The sequence below is a fragment of the Morone saxatilis genome, unplaced genomic scaffold (genome assembly GCF_004916995.1).
Source record: "Morone saxatilis isolate NCDOM2014 unplaced genomic scaffold, NCSU_SB_2.0 Contig4, whole genome shotgun sequence".
Lineage (NCBI taxonomy): Eukaryota > Metazoa > Chordata > Actinopteri > Moronidae > Morone > Morone saxatilis.
In genome coordinates, this window is record NW_023339984.1 from 15,355,271 (window position 1) to 15,371,612 (window position 16,342).

The 16,342-nt window shown below is 38.4% G+C and overlaps 1 protein-coding gene across 2 annotated transcripts in view; it reads left to right on the plus strand.

The window, feature by feature from the left end:
* The window catches only part of arhgap36 (Rho GTPase activating protein 36), a 76,986-nt gene that overhangs the window by 10,811 nt on the left and 49,833 nt on the right, over positions 1-16,342 (plus strand). The window lies entirely within an intron of this gene.

Sequence of the window (16,342 nt, forward strand, 5' to 3'; positions counted from 1 at the left end):
AAGTAGTTATTTTTAGTCAATTATTTCACAATTTCTGTTGCATAGCCCTCAGAAAAAGGTCCAGACCTCTGTGACCTCCATGGTGGGTACAGCCATGCTCATCAGAGTTGGCAGTATACTCAATAAGCATTCATTTTTAATAATTGGTTGAATTCATTGTTTCTCAAATTGAGTTATATTGGTGTTTTAAGGCTGGTACCGATATTTGAGAGTCAAAGACAAATCAGATAAAAATATATCGGCCAGTATTGGTTTGTGTACTCGGTTACAGGGCTGCTAGCTTTTTGGGGGGCCCTCTAAAGTGATCTGGGGGGATGCATTTAACATTTAAATGCATCAATCTTGTGCACTTTAAGAGGAAAAGAAGCGAGAACCACGAACAACTCTCTCAAATTGAAATTAAGCCTCTCAAGTTGACTGCAGCTATTTAAACCTGCAGAAAATGATAGTAAATGAGAAACACTGCTGCTCCCCTACATCAAGAAACTCCTGACAACTTACAGGATTTACAGACTTATATCTGCCAAATGCGTATAAATGAGAAAGATCCCTTTTTTAAAATGTTTATTTTTACTGTGGTTGTCATGGAAACCACATTAAAGAATTTACGGTTAAATTTGTGCCCAACAAATGACTTAAATGTTTGATTAAACAGTTTAGGATCTTATTTATGTTATATTTGTATCCAAATCATTTAAAACAAAAAAAAATTTAAGAGGAGAGGGAGTTGGGAATGTGTGACATCTTGAACACACAAACATCTTTTAAAAACTTAAAAATCATCATCAAACGGATGCTTCTGGTTGGCTTCAAACTGCAAAAGTGGCCAAAATCAGATTTATTTATTTTTGCTCATGTGTTACTCTGATCTGTTTTTTTCATGACAGTGTGAACAGCACAAATCACATTCAATGCAACCGCAGTGTCAGTCATTAATTCGACTTTGACGTCACTCTAGACCGATATTTGTCACAGATCTGCGCTGGCAAAACATTATTCCACCACAAATATTGTACTTTTTACTCCTTATTTTATAACTTTAGTTACATTGCAGATGATTTATATCATTACTACAAAATATATAACTACTAATAAATTCTGATGTACTTAAAGATTAAGCTACCGACAGTAAATAAAGTACTATAACAACTAGAAAATACTACTTAAAAGTTGCAAAAGAGTATTTTACACTGTAATATTACATCTTTTACTTAGAAATTTTAACTCTGAATTTCTGAATACTTCTTCCACCACTGGCTGACGTTTGTGGAGTTTGCATGTGTCACTATTGCCTTTCACATGTGATGGATATCCTGTACTCTCTGGATGGTTAAACCACTTGAGTTTAGGAGTTTTTATTATTATAATCATTATTCCAGCTTGTTTACTCAGAGAGGACTTTCTCACCACATGGAGAGGGAGTGATTTGTTGCACGTTAGTTTTGGGATTCAGAGCAGCGATGCTCTGTTTGCCATGTGGCAGCCTGACAGAGCAAAGGACTGTGGCATGTTTTGGCATCGCAACCTGTAAGAAAAGCTCCACAGATCCTTGGTTTATATTTGATTTTCAGCTACTGATATTACAGATAATAATACTGGTTTGTCAGTAGTTATGTTGCTGTAGAACAGGGCTATTTTTTGTTGTATTTTAGGGAATCGAATAAAGAAGCAGAGGTAGAATTTATATCCCTCTGTATATAAAGTCTCAATTACTGGGTACACATTCCTTTGAAAGCTTTCTACTCTTCTTAGGAGTTGTTTTACTCCACTGTAGTTAGTTACTTCAAGATTTTTAAGTATAACTGATGTTCAGTGGCTTACTTACTGTCAACAAATTCAATAAAAAGACAAAAACAACAATCCGATGATCACACTAACAAGTATTTAAGCCTAATTTCTCTGTGCCACAGCGTCCAAATAGTCCAAAAACTATTAAACATTGGATTTCATGTTTCCTTTTTATTATTATGAACTAATATATTACATTATTTACTATGACTGAAGCCCCACAAACACCATTCTGCTACTCACCAGAGCACCAAATGTCGTAATCCGCAACTGAAAATAGTCCCCAACAAATGCACTATTTCCTCCAGTTTTAGTAATGCTTCCTACCCCCACCTGTTTTAGGATATTACTGAGCCTTTTTAAAAGGTGTATGATTTAATTTGGAAACAATGAGCCAGAAGCCGCAGGATGCAAAAATCATAAAGTTTTGAGAGAGGGACATAACGAATTGTTGTTTTTGGTCTTTTCGCTTGATTTGGTGATAATAAAAAAATAGAGTATCACGCCAACCCCATCCTTTGACCCGTACGTTCCACTTTTTCTTGCTCGTTTTTACAAATAAATCTATGTATTTATGATGGGGAACTAATAAAGATTTATGTCTGAAGTAAAAAGCAATGGGCTTGAGGCTGAGTAAGAAAGTCGAAAGGTATTGAGAGAGATTAATGTTGTGGTTGTTGGTCTTTTCACTCAATCTGCTGACAATAAGAAACACCCAGCTAACACCAGCTTTATCATATAAGCTTATAATATCAATATTATTAACTTTTCTCTCTCCCTTTCTTTTAGTCTCTGTTCTTTTAACCACTTTTTGTTGATTTCCCTAATCTAAACTCTATTATCCTTCACAACCTGTTGATACATGAGCAGATTTTACTGCTAAAACTCATTTACTTATTATAAAAGTTGACTACATAACATTTTTACCTAATGTAGTATCTTTTACTTTACTGGAAGAGAGCTTTTATTCGAAAATAAGGTAGGGAAAAAGCAATAAATCCCAGCTTTGTTGTTTCCTTTGTAGATATATAATGATGGTTTGGTGCTTTAGATCTCAGTTGTTGCTTCTTTAAACAAAATAAAGTTGAGCGATAAGAGCAGCTACCAGCGTGCAGAGTTGGGGAAGTGGTCAAAGAGCTTGTTAATCAGTAGCCGAAGAGACACTAATCACTCTCTGTTCCGGGAAGGGTGGATAACATCTGTGTGTTCATTTTTATATTTTTTTTAACATATGAAATGCATGTTTTTATTTAGTGGATGCATGTGTCAGTTAAATGAACACCACATTTGCATGTTTTATAGAGGTGCGTGCGTGATTTCTGCACGCGTTCCGCTGTCCTGGGAAGACCTCTTATTGAATTATGACAGGAAAACCACAGGATTCCCACTTCTTAACCCTCAGAGTGTTCAGTCATGTAAATCCGAGGCGAGGAGCGGGAAAGAAAACAGTGGAAACATGGACAAGACTCTTTCCATCTTTTTTTTCTCTCCCTCTCTCTCTCTTTCGCTCTATCTTTTTGTGTTTATATTATGTGAAGTGAGTCGGAAATTTAATCATTAGAGAGACAGGCCGCCTTCTTACTTCACATTTTGTAACTGACTGACTCTTGGCATCTCTGTGTTGCCCCCCCTCAATCTTAACTCGCACTTGGAAAAACAAGTGCAAGGTAAAGAAGAGGTACTGTCATTCTGTCTGTCTGCGTGTATCCATCTTCCTTTTCATACGCTCGTGTACATCTGTCGGCCTTGGCAAGGTGTGTGTGTGTGTGTGTGTGTGTGTGTGTGCATGACAGCGTTTGGACTTTTGTGATGGATCTTCTGCTGGTTTGCCACAAGCGTCAGCGTCTGGCTGATTTACTGGCTGAGGCTGGAGGATCGTTCTAGACCTCGGCTCACACGGCAGGCTGTCTCTGACACTCCCTGAGATCCTGTTTAGTGTCACTTTAGGGGTTCAGTGGCGAGCCTCGTCAGGCAGTGCTGGAACGAGTATACACATTTACTTAAAGTAACAAAAGTAGAAGTGTAGTGATTGTGCATTAAAATATTCCCTGTCAGAGTTTTACTATTATAAAATGATGTTTTTGGATTCATATTCCTGCTGTATTTGTCTGTATTTTGCATTTTACTGCTGTAGATGTTTAAGATTGAGCTGATTTGAACTACATTATATACTGTTGGGTAGTTTAATCTAAAGCAGTGCATCATATTGTGTAAGATGTTCATATGTTTGTAGAATCGCTGTCCCTGTGAGATCTCTAAAAAGATAGAAAAACAGCCTGTTTTCAGCTTTGTGACAATACAATGCAAGAGGCAATTGCAGACTGAAAGCAGGAGGAAACAACTGGCCAAGACATTACTTGGACCCACTCTATGACGTCATGTTTTTAAATCCCGCTTCAGTCTGTGCTTACTAAACTCTGCTGTGAGCAGTTTTCTTGGTTTTAAGAAGATTTTCTCTGCCCTCCAGTCATTTCAAGTCAATGTTATCTGTCCACAAATCCTCTTCTTAATGTGACTTAGTGTTGTTACACAAGCAGTAGGCAATGTGTCAAAGACGAGGAGGGAATGAGAGTGGAACTTTCCAGGAATTTATTCCGTGAGACGGATTATTGAGATAGATTCAATGCAGAAGTTACAGTTTGTGCTATCTCTAAAGGCATTTTGGGAAATGTAGGAAAGCAGTTTTAAGAATAAAACATAGATGAAAATGGCTGATGTTACATGACGGTGTCAGATTGGAGGATGTCGGAGACAGCAGGGCCCCATCATCAAAGCCCCCGGTTGGCATTTTCCACATTTCCTGTCATGTCCCTGTAGAGGAATCCCTGCCCGACCCAAAATGGTGCCAACATCCCACCCCACGGCTTTCATCCTAAGATGGATGGTCGCGTCCGGGGTTGCTGGGGTCACTGCTGTCACCACAGTGACACTGGCTTTTATCTTTTGACTTTTGTTATTGGTGATAACTAATACATAAGTATCCTGCATGCTTGTGTCCTATTGCACTTTAAAGGTGGTCATATGTGTATAATCTGATCAGCTCTGTATTATTGTGTTATGCCCGGAGTTCAGACTGTGTTGTAAGCTGTTTGCTCCGTTAAAAGGGCCACTGCACAAAATATTACAGCTTGAAAAAATCCGTTGTGAGTACCATGCCTCCCTCCTTTTGTTTGTTTGAGACAGAGGGGTCAGTAAAGTCCTAAAAATGATCGGATATCTGTTTGATGGTAGAGGTTTGAGCTCTTCAAATATTGCCATAGAAATCAATTTCCTTCCCCAGTTACCACAAATGTGTGTGTCTAGGTTAAAATGGGTTGTTAATTGGAAGTGGTTCGTTATTTTTGACGCATGGGTTATGTATAATAATTTGTGGTACTACAGTGATTTACAGTGTAATTCTGTCCACTATGTTGAACCGCCAAGTTTCTACAAGAGCCAAGAACAGTCAAACTAAACACTGGCTCCAGATGGGGCCTTTTGCATTTTTAGTTGTTGGTTGCAATGATGCTAGATGCTACTAAATCCTAATCCCTGGTCCTTTTTTTTAAAATGGTAACAACGCTGCTATTGTGCAGTGTTTAATATTTTATCAGTATTGTGGTAGGTAAGTTACAATATCTGTTCCCAGTAGGCCTAATGTACCCCACCTAGTATTTAAAAAAAACAAATAAAAAGTAGTATAAATGAGTATAATTTATTTCTATTTTACTTTTAAAATGGCCATTTATTACTGTGTTGTGCAGTCTTGTTTACTTCTGGTACTCTGTATCTACATTTAAGTATCAGTAGGAAGGAACTGTATCGAGGGCTGTATTATAATGTGTTTTTAAATCAGTATTTCAATGGCTATATTTCAGTATGTACAGTAGGACCTGCTTTGCGTTGTGAATTTAGTTTTGTTTTAACAACTTTTTCCATGTAAAAACGTCTACAAGAACAGGCTGCTTGTTTGTTCTCCTTTCTCTGCTTTTTCCTCCCTTTTCCTCACTTCTCCTCTGGTTTATATCACTGTCGCAATAAATAAAACAAACTCAAGAAAGCATAGTGGATCAAAGGAGGCAAAAACACAAAACAAGAATGCCTCATATGAACTTGAGTAGAGTAAATGCTGTCTGACAGAAATAAACTGTATCGCTGTATGCTGTCATGCCACGGTACATCTCCACAACAATAAACGTATGTCGTACAACTCCAAAAGCAGATGGCAATTACATCACATCTCCCCAAAAAAGCAGATTTCTTTCTCTCTTCTGGAGGGAGTATGATCGAGACAATAACAAACAAACCTGTGGTTGATTAACAGCTCACTTTTCGGTTCATTTTCAGCTTTTTTTTAACTTAAAGTATGTCCTCTAAAACAATGGTTCCCAACCTTGCGGTCACAAAAATTTCACAGGGGTTCGCAAGGCAGATGGGCTTATATTTCAGTATTTCGTTTATTTATTTGAAGAAAACTTGATGAAATTGTTATTTCTAAAGTTAAGATTGTTATTTAAGGTCTTAGCTTTAAAGATCTGAACACAAGCTGCTGCTAAACAGCCTCGTCCTGCAAGAGAAAAGTACCCCGTTAAGACAACCAAAGCGCTATTGGAACGACCAGCAAGAATTAGGAAAAAGAAAACACTAAATTAGTCAAAAAAGAAGCTTATTACGTATGTATGATAATTACAAATAAACTAAATATATGTTAAAATACAAAAGTATCAGGAAAACTCACCTCATTCACAGGAAATAATCCACTTAAAATTCATCCAAATTGCTAATTTGACACACATTTATTTCAGGTTATTGCATTCACTATTTGGGGAAATTTGTTAGTTATTATCAGTAGTTCTGTATGTGTTTAATATAATATGAAGTATCCATAGATAGGTCTTCTTCGCTAACAGGGAACTGGTTCCGGTTCAAGCATCTAGTTTTTGGTTGGGAACCAAAGTGGATGTGTTGTACTCTACGTCATTGTGCATTGTGCATTGTCTCCTGTTGATGATGTATTCATTTACCGAGGTTCCACTCAATGGTGGAAACGTGGGCTGATCGAAGTTCCAAGAATACTGAATTTAACCAGTTCAAGAACCAGAAATAATTTGGTGGAAAAGAGGCCTTAGTCAGGAGTAGTCAGTTTACTAAATGATAGCAAAAGGGTCCATTTAAAGGAAAAGGTTGGGGACCACTGCTCTAAAACACACAACAGCAGGTGTTTGTACTGTTTTTTTTTTTTTCTGTACGTTACAGATAAATTACCTTTTAATAACCTTCAGACATTCTTCCTGTAATCAGATTTTAAAGTTTAAATGTACATTTCAGTGAATGCATGCTGAGGAATGTGTGTTATTGCTGTAAGTAGCATGGAATTTTGATTAGGCTACTTATCTAATGATAAAATAGGATTTTCTGACCTACCTCGTGGTGGTGAATCAGTTTCCTTGTGGGTCCTGGTCGGGGTCATAATCTAACATCTCTTAACTCTATTTGTCCTCATTTACAAGCCCTGTTTGCCTGACAAAGTTTTTCCACTTTTCCACTAAAGCTCAGCCCAAATAATCCAAACCATAGGTGTGAAAGCTCCTTTAATGGCACACAGTCAGAAAAGTTTTCATACTGAGCAAAGGATTTAAGACCCTGACACAACGGGCCATCGGTTATCTCCTGTAGTTTTTGCAGTGTGTTCCATGCCGTTGGCACTCATCTGCGGCTTTTCCAGCCGACTGAGCCTGTTGAATTGGCAACGGAGGCCATCGGTGAGAGAAATCAGTCTGATGGGCTTAGGTGAATCAGTGCACGAGAAAGAGAAACTGAAGTGAGCAAAGCCGAAAACTATTTCGTCAAGAGGGCACAGACAGAAGGATTGTATCATTTTTCAACTTCATCTAATCTGATCACGCAGATATTTTAACAACAAGCAGCTGCTTTACGAAACTGTCTGAGCGAGAGCAGGTACACCATCATCCACTGGGCTGCTTTCGTTTATATCCGCAGTGCTAGGTCTTCCTGCTTTCTCTTTTGAATGATTACTGCAGACAGGTGATGTGTCACTTTCTGGGCGAGACACAGGTGACATGAGCTGATGTAGCGGTTCTTTGACATTGGTTTGGTGTGTCAGGGCCTTTAGACATTTGGATAAACAACTGATGCTGTTGTGTTTTTCTATGAAGTACGGTCTCATGCCAAGACAAACGCATACAGATGCATTATCAGAATATCTGAGTAAAGGGGAATCTCTACGAGATGTCAGGCTGATATAAATTTGCATGCAGGCATAAGCATAATCTCTGTCTACTGAATTTCACAGTCATGCATCAGCAAGAACATTTTTGACGTCTGAATCATACAAAGGCTCTTTCAACAGTCTTGAGATGCATTCAACACATGCGTTATGTTGGAATTAAAACACAAAGAAAGCACTAACATTCTTGTTACACTCTTTCTTTCTGGGACAGCATATGCTCACTGAAACAGTGTTTTGATATATTTTTCCCCAAGCCAGATTCCCCAAAGTGTTCTTCAAAATAAGATCATGTCTTTTGTTCTATCGACTTGCGGAGCTGATCTTAGAAATAAAGACCTTCGGGAGACGAGACAACAGCCTGTCTTTTAAATTGCAGGAGGCAGAAAACATAAATCACCTTTTCATTATTTGTAGTTTTGTCGACATGGGTTTTGTACATGCTCTCTCTTCTGTTCTCTTTTTCTTCTGGTTTCTGTTATCACCCTCTGTTCCTTGCTCTGTGATCATGTAACATTAGGGGAGAGAATATGTGAACATGTATTGAGGCAGAAAACAGGAAGATACGAACAAGCGATCAAAGAAACAGGAAGTCTGTATTGGCGGAGAGGGAAGAGCAAACTCCCATTGTGCTTTTCAGGAACAGTATCTGTCCGTCCACCACTTTAGTTCAGACTGAGATACCTCAGCATAGTATATATATAGCACATATATAACGTATATGTATAGCACATATCAGATTGCAATAAAATGTTATAAAGACATTCATGGTCTTTAAGGTTTTATCTATGTTCTGTTATCTGTTCAGCTGCTACCATAACTAACTCAGCTAGCTGACATTTCTGGATTTTGAGTCTAATTTGATGGTTTGCCATGAACTTTGGAACAGCCATGTAAACGCTTAACTTTCCCTCTAGCGCCAAAAAGAGTCACAATTTCAATTTGTCCGAACAAATGAATGAAAAACAGAAAAGCTGACATTCCTAGCAGCCTCAGCTGCACTTTGTGTTAAAGAACAGGGAGTTGAGCATGTTCTCATGCTGAGAATAGACACTGAAGAACAGCCACTAGAATTACCTTTTGACCTTCTGTACTTGCACTAGTGTCAAGACTTTAATTCAGTGTCCAGATTCAGTCAACCCAAACCTTGGATGATGGGAAAGACTTTCACCAAGAAAAATATTGCTCTATTTCAGTCCATCCAGTCCAGCCTCAGCTAGATCTACTTTGTGTTTAATGCTAACTAGCTCATTTTAGCACGCTAACACTACAATGGGAACCTTGGCATGTTACCATCGTCATTGTGAGCAGGAGCGTTCCCAGGGTTCAAAGTTTCCTAGACCTTTTCTACAGGGAAACACATGAATTACCCTATTGTTAGCATATTAGCATGCTGATGTTAGCATTTATCCCACAGCGCTACTGTGTGAGACTATCCTCAGAGTCTCTACTACACACCAGATGTACCAAAACTGAGAATTGACACACTTTCAATTCTAGGAAATAGAGTACAGTATTGTACCCTGACTTTCTATGCATGGCAACCTGTTGACATCCCTCAGGAAGGCTTCCATAGACAACAGTGGGTGTGGTGTTTTCTGACGTGCATCAGGTTTGTGACCTACTATAAAGTGCTTTGGCTGAAACATTACCCCAAATAGTATTATGTAACAGAGACTGACATCATCATAGACTAAACCTAAATACAATTTCCTCTTTCAGAAGGAAGTTATTGAATCCGTTGTTGTTGTTTTTAGGGAGGGTGGAAGCTGTCAGATAGTGATGGGGGGGGGTGATGATCATGATGGGCGTGGATGTGAACGTCCTGTTTAGAGAAGAGAGAGAGAGAGAGAGAGAGCGGGAGAGACTGAGAAAGAGAGGCTCGTTATCGATATCCTCGCTGGAATCTTGTTTCCTCTGTCGGCGTTGGCATTTCCCCTGCTCTTTTTCCCCCAAATCCTCTGGGAAACAAACAAAGAAACAAAGACGAACCAAGGGATGGTGGCAAGGAATACAGTAATCTGTGATATGGAGGAAGAGAGGTTCTGGCATGACGCAGGCCTGAAAACTTCCTCCTCCCAGTGACCCAAAGCTCCTGTGCTACCAGTGTAAACACCATCACTCCCCCCAGTGCTCTGAGCACCCAGTCCCGGGTGTCCGGGGCAGCGCGGCTAAGCTCCTAAATGGTGTGTCCCTTTTTTAATATCCCCATTTAACTGTAAATAGTCATATTACATGAACTTACCCTATTGGACTGTAATTTGGAAGCCAATAAATCCTTATCTCATAACCACGTTATGCTCTAGGCTATCTACTGATAAGGAAAAAGACATCAACCTTGTCTGCCTGCAGGGGGAAGAACAAAACAAACCGTGAAGGTGATTGAGTAATTCTCTTCATTTCTAAGTAACTGCTAGATATTAATTATGCACTTTGAGCTACAGCCATAAGCTATAAAATGATATCCCCAGACCTTTTTATTCGCCAAAAAAATGATCACTCTGCATTAAATGTGTTGCCAAAATAATTAAAGTCAAGAAGAAATAAAGACTTTTCCGAAAGAACAAGAGGGTAAACAGAGTTCTGGGCTACTGGCTGTTTTTGTATGTGATAGATCACGCATTACAGTACTTGGCTGGATGCTCAGTCACGTACTAGCATGGGAAAAGTGATCCACAACCCCTTAATGCAGGTAACTTTATATGCATGAGTGCTACATTTACTCCTTCCCCAGGTGTGTTTTCTACTATATATTGCTGTGTGTGTGTGTGCTTTGCACTTCTGCACACGTCAATTTGGAAGCTGCAAGCTGAGAACTTAAATATCTGTTGTTACATGTGTGCGTGTAAACGGGTGGAAGTAATTACATCTACTCCTGTTACTGTAATGAGTGGCTTATAGGTCAGTAATTTAACTGGAGTTATTAGGTAAAGTTGAGGAGAGTTCAGTTAGTGAAGGAGTCATCTGTCTATTTTGTGTACTTTTGGTTTATAATTCCCCTTTCCCCCACTTAAAAACAATCCGGTTTGAACTCTGTAGTCCAGTTTTACAGTTTTTACATGAACTATATTGTCAGTAAAGTGACTGTGCTTACTCTTAAAGATGTTTTTATAATAACTGTGTAATGTGACAGATTTTGCTGAACAAACAGAGAATTATCGTCTGACACTGCACTTGCTCTCAGCCCTACGGGGAGCTCATTGGTTTTTGTTTTGGGCCCGCAGCTTTACTGTTTTGATTCACTCTCACAGCTCTCATCAATTAGCAACAAGCTGCAAAAGAAGCTCCAGAAGCCCCACTGTACACTACCTGCTCAGCACCAACCGTTTAAGCAGCTAAAATGCCAAATATTTCCCTCAGGAGTTACAGAGCAGAGCTAAAAGATACATACATTTTGGGCTCATCAAGTGGCCAGAAACAAGACTACAAATTAATACTAATGTTGATCTGTGTGAAGTGGCCCAAAAAAATCAGTTAATGCAGGTTAAAGTAAAAGTAAGTGGGTAAACAGGCGTTATTTTAAAGGTAAAATGCTTATTTAAGTTTAGTTATACTGTCAATAGCCAGTATTCAGTTACAACTGAAGCAAGTGTTTAATTGTCAAACCTTCCTGATATTTGTGCTGCTGTTAGTGGTGAAAAGCCTCTTAAGGCCATCGTATAATGGGACACTAAACCTCAAACGTTTCCACTGTTGGCAACAAAACACAGTTTTCCTCCTTAGTGAAAGAGAAAACTATGAGACGTATCAGATGTATCAGTTAAATTAAAGGTGTAAAGCAGGGATGTCAGGATATCTGCCTGGGGGCCATTTCTGGCTCATGATATAATCTGACTGTAAGTAGTTTCATATCAATTTCAACTGCCCCTCCATATACAATTATGTTTCAGGTCAAAGGTGCTTGCAAACAGTTGATAAGAAGAGAGCAGGTTTCAGGCTTTCATTTGTGGTTCAACAACAAAGATGATGTAAAAATGTACAGAAAGTATGACATTAGTAATGGAAATCTTTTCAGAATATTGTGCTTTCTTGCAGCGAATTTGAGTTTTAGACTTCTGGTGTAAAGGAATCACATTTGTAGGCAGGTTTTACTGCCTGTTTGTTTAGTTGCTGTAGTCAAGCAGCAACATAACCCTGAACACTTACCCTTATCTTCATGCTTCTAATCTATTAATCGTTATTTTCATGTCTGGACAGGAAAAGAAGGTTTCCTTTCGACATAGAGGACAAACAGAAAATATGATTTCTGGGTGGATTGAAGCTTTAATTTGTGTGTCCAGGCTCATTTAAACATGAAACTGATCCATGTAGAGTCCTGGCATTGATATCACTGCCGTGCAGGGAAAAACAAGGTGCGCCAGTTGCTTTGTTTAACAAAGTTGAACGATTGCATAAGAAAAATCCCCTCTCAAAACCTTCGAAAATATTGGATTATCTCACAAATCTAATGTTACAAAGCCAAACTGGAGGCAGTTGTCCTGAAATGTTGACATTTACGAGGTTAAAAAGTTTTATTTTGATTAATTAGAATAAAAATATGGACGTCTACAGCACTAAAATCAGTAGTCCAGCTCATAATAAATGAATCATTGTGTCTTGTTGTACATAGTTTGGACTGTAGGTGGCGGTGTAGTCAATGAAGTTCAGCATGCCGTCCTGACATGGACATCCTGGTTCAACAGTGTGTGTTACTGCATGGGTGTCTGTCGCCTGTTCATCATCCATCCTGTTTTTTAAGCCGACTATCAGAGTCAGCACACGAGTTAAAGGACATGAGATACATCGGGGTGTACAACGCCACTCGTGACCCTTTTTGACCTGGAAATGTATGGCCGTGTTACAGGAAGTGAGGAGGATCAAAGATGAGGAGGAGGAGAAGCCGGAAGATGAGATGAGAATAAGCTGACACACATACACACAGAGACACTGGTGTATGATATCCATGAGATCAATGGAAAATGACAGGCCGAGAGGTCAAAGGTCAAGACTATTTCTACTGTAATAAGCACATTTGCTTCATTATGCAACAGAAAAAACAGAAATACTGATAAATCATCAGTCTGATCATTTAAATATAAAAACTTTTATTGTATTTAAGTCAATGAAGTGAGGCTGAAGATCTGTGTTATAAGTTTTGTTTACATAATTACCTAATTAAAGGTAAATGAATTAGCTTTTAATAGACATTTACAGACCATTTTCATACTCGGCTGTCCAGATATTTTATTAAAACTATCATTATTTAGTATTTCTGGACCACAAATAAATAATTTATATGATTTAGAACAAGTTTTAGGATGCTTTTAATAAACAAATTATTGTGCTCTTGTGTGGGAAAGTGTTAAAAAAACATGCTTCCAAAAAAGGAGAAATGTGGAATTTATAACATAAAAGCTTCTATTGGTTACATATCTTGATCGTGAGGCAATTTAAAAAATGACCAGTTTTGACCTTTTGTGGTTCTTTTGGCAGAGTTTAAAACATTTATCCAGTCGTTTAAAATGTGACTTAGTGAATTTACCACAGATGTGTGGCTAACTGAGGGCAGTAAGATATTTTAAATCGAGGCAGAAACGGAAAAAGGAAGATAGTATTAGTGCCAGGAAATTATTCTTCGACACTGGAAATCAATCTATTATTGCTGCCTGATTGCTAAAATCTGATAAAATACCAGCGTAAAGGAGCCGGTATTTTATTAAGGTTTCTGTTCACTTCTGTTTGATTTAATGGAGCTTTTACCATAAAACATTTTGATTAAGTAATAAAATATGTTTCTGTCATGGTCTGTCTATGGAAGCCCTGAAAGGCAAATAAAGTTACACTGTTGCTGTTATTCTCATTTTGACCACAAGAAGCTGAAGTGCTTAAAAAACTTAACTTACAATACATACACATACAAATGAAATAACAACAAATAAAAAACCACTTAAAAATGCCAGTTTTTGCAGGTTAATTTAAAGAAAATGTTTGTGATTAAAAACATTTCACTTGCCTTTTCGGGCTTCCGTACATGTGCTGAGCCCACTATCCAACCATCCTTCATTGACATCGTCCCCAAATAAATAATAAAATTATCAATAAAATATCCAGAATATGTTTGGATTTAAACATCAGTGTGTGCTGGACAGTCTGACGTTGACAGCTAAACTAAATTTAATTTCTTTATGAACATTTTATGGATGTAACATAGTTTAAAAGGAAGAACAAGCTGTTAAATCTCTTTACTGTCTGTTCCTCTGGTTCTCATTTGTTTTTGTTTAGTCTTCCTCTGTGTTACTGCTCTGTCTTCAGAGGTCTGTTTATTTGTAATACTTTCCCCTGTGCAGCAACTGTGCAGTCATTTTGGATTTGTTTATCTTCCCTTTATTACCTCCTACCATATTAGATTATCAGGGCCATGAAATCCGAACTCTGTCTAGGGGGTTCACCAGAGAGGTCAAAAGGTTGCGGTGTCATCCATTTTAGCTGCTGTTGTTTTGGGCGCCACAGCTGGACTGCTGACAGACATTTTCCAGGCTTGTTTTCTCTCTCTCTCACACACACACACACACACACACACACACACACCCACGACTCTGCACAGCTGTTGAATTGCAGGCTGGAATTTTTCTGCAGGATTTTGTCAATTTTATTGATTTCTACATACCAACAGCAGCAACAACTCTCACTCTCAGTTTAGCCAGGTGCTGCTAATGTCCGTCATTTCCCCCAAAGTATTATTTATGTTAATTTTCCTCAAAATTGCAAAAAAAGTAACCTCATAGTAATGTGTATAATGTACTGGAAAGCCTTAAATTAAGCAAGCAAGCAAACAAATGAGCATTTATGTTGTGTTATTCTGGTGCCCCCTGTGGACAACAGCAGTAGTGTTAAAAACTCCTTGTAGTAGGTTTAAAAATTGTTGTCAAAAACATGTCAGGTTTATATTAACTTTATTTAATTTCAGCTCAATGTTTCAGTTCAATTTCACCACTCATAGCCGCAGCAGCTATTTTCAGTTTAAAAAGTTCTGATAAACCCACTGTACTGTGGACGGTACCTATAGTAGAACATAGTAGAACATAGTAGAACATGTTGACTGTGACACTGTTTGAACAGATTTGCCTTTTTAATCCCCTTTTATAAAGTGATAATATGTCAAACATTTTATTTAACGGCTTATATGTGCAAATTAATCTGTTAATTCTGCTTTAGAATTGTATTTTAGTGTTTAAAATTTATCAGTACAAGCAAATGCAAAATCAGATTTCCACATTTAGAGTTCGAAAACATTTTATTGTGTATATTTTCAGGTTATAATTTGTCTGTCTTGTTTTTTTTAATATCTGGAAATCAGTTTTACACTTACATTTAACTTATAAACTGATGTGAGATTCGGGTTCAGAAAAGAGAAATACAGTTAATATCAGTATCAGGGTTCAATAGTGGATCAATTAAACATTACATCAGAGAAATGCTCTTAGTTTGAAGTCCTTCTCTTCTTCCTCATCATTTCCTGTCTTCCAATTAAACTTCTTTTCCTCAGTCTGAGTTTCTTCCTCTCTCTCTCGTCTCTCTCTCCTGTCTGTCCTTTTTATAGAGCTTTTATCCTGTTGTTTTAATCCTCCTCCCTCCCTCCCTCCTTACCTCTCCTTCTCCATTCCCTCTTTCTCTCCCTCTCAACCTCCTCCTCCACCTTCCTTACTTCCTCGTCTATCCTTCCTCACTTCCTCACTTCCTCGCCTCCTTTTCCCACTCCTCTACCTGCCCTCCTCTCCTTATTAGCTTCCTCTTCTTCCTCCTTTTCTCATTCTATACCCTTCTCTCACTTGCTTTCTTTACCTCCCTAAATCATCCTTTTCTTGTTCTTTAGACTGACTTTACCTCCTACCTCTCCTCTTATCTCCCCCTTCTCTGCTTCCCTTCCTTATTTTCTCATTCACTAACTCCTTCACCCCTGTGTTTACTCCTTTTCTTGGACCTTCTTTCCTTCCTTATCCCCTCATTTTTCTTTTTTATGTCTCTTTTCCTTCTGTCTTCCTTTTCTGCTTTTCTACTTCCTTTTTCTTACTCCCTATTTCCTTTATTTTCCTCTCCCATTTGAACTCCTTTCCTCCTCATGCTCTCTGACTGCCTCTCTCCTTGTTTCCCTCTCTTTCTTCCTTAACTCTTCCTCCAGCTCTTCCCTCCTTCGTATTTCCTCCTCCTATAACATTTCCCCTCCCTCCCTCCCTCCCTTGTCTCCTCCCTTCGCTGCTCTTGTGTTTATGTTCTCTGCTTCTGGAAGTCAAGTCAGTATGGGCCGCTCCTCCTCCCCCTCCTCTTCTCTCTAATATCACTCACTTCTCA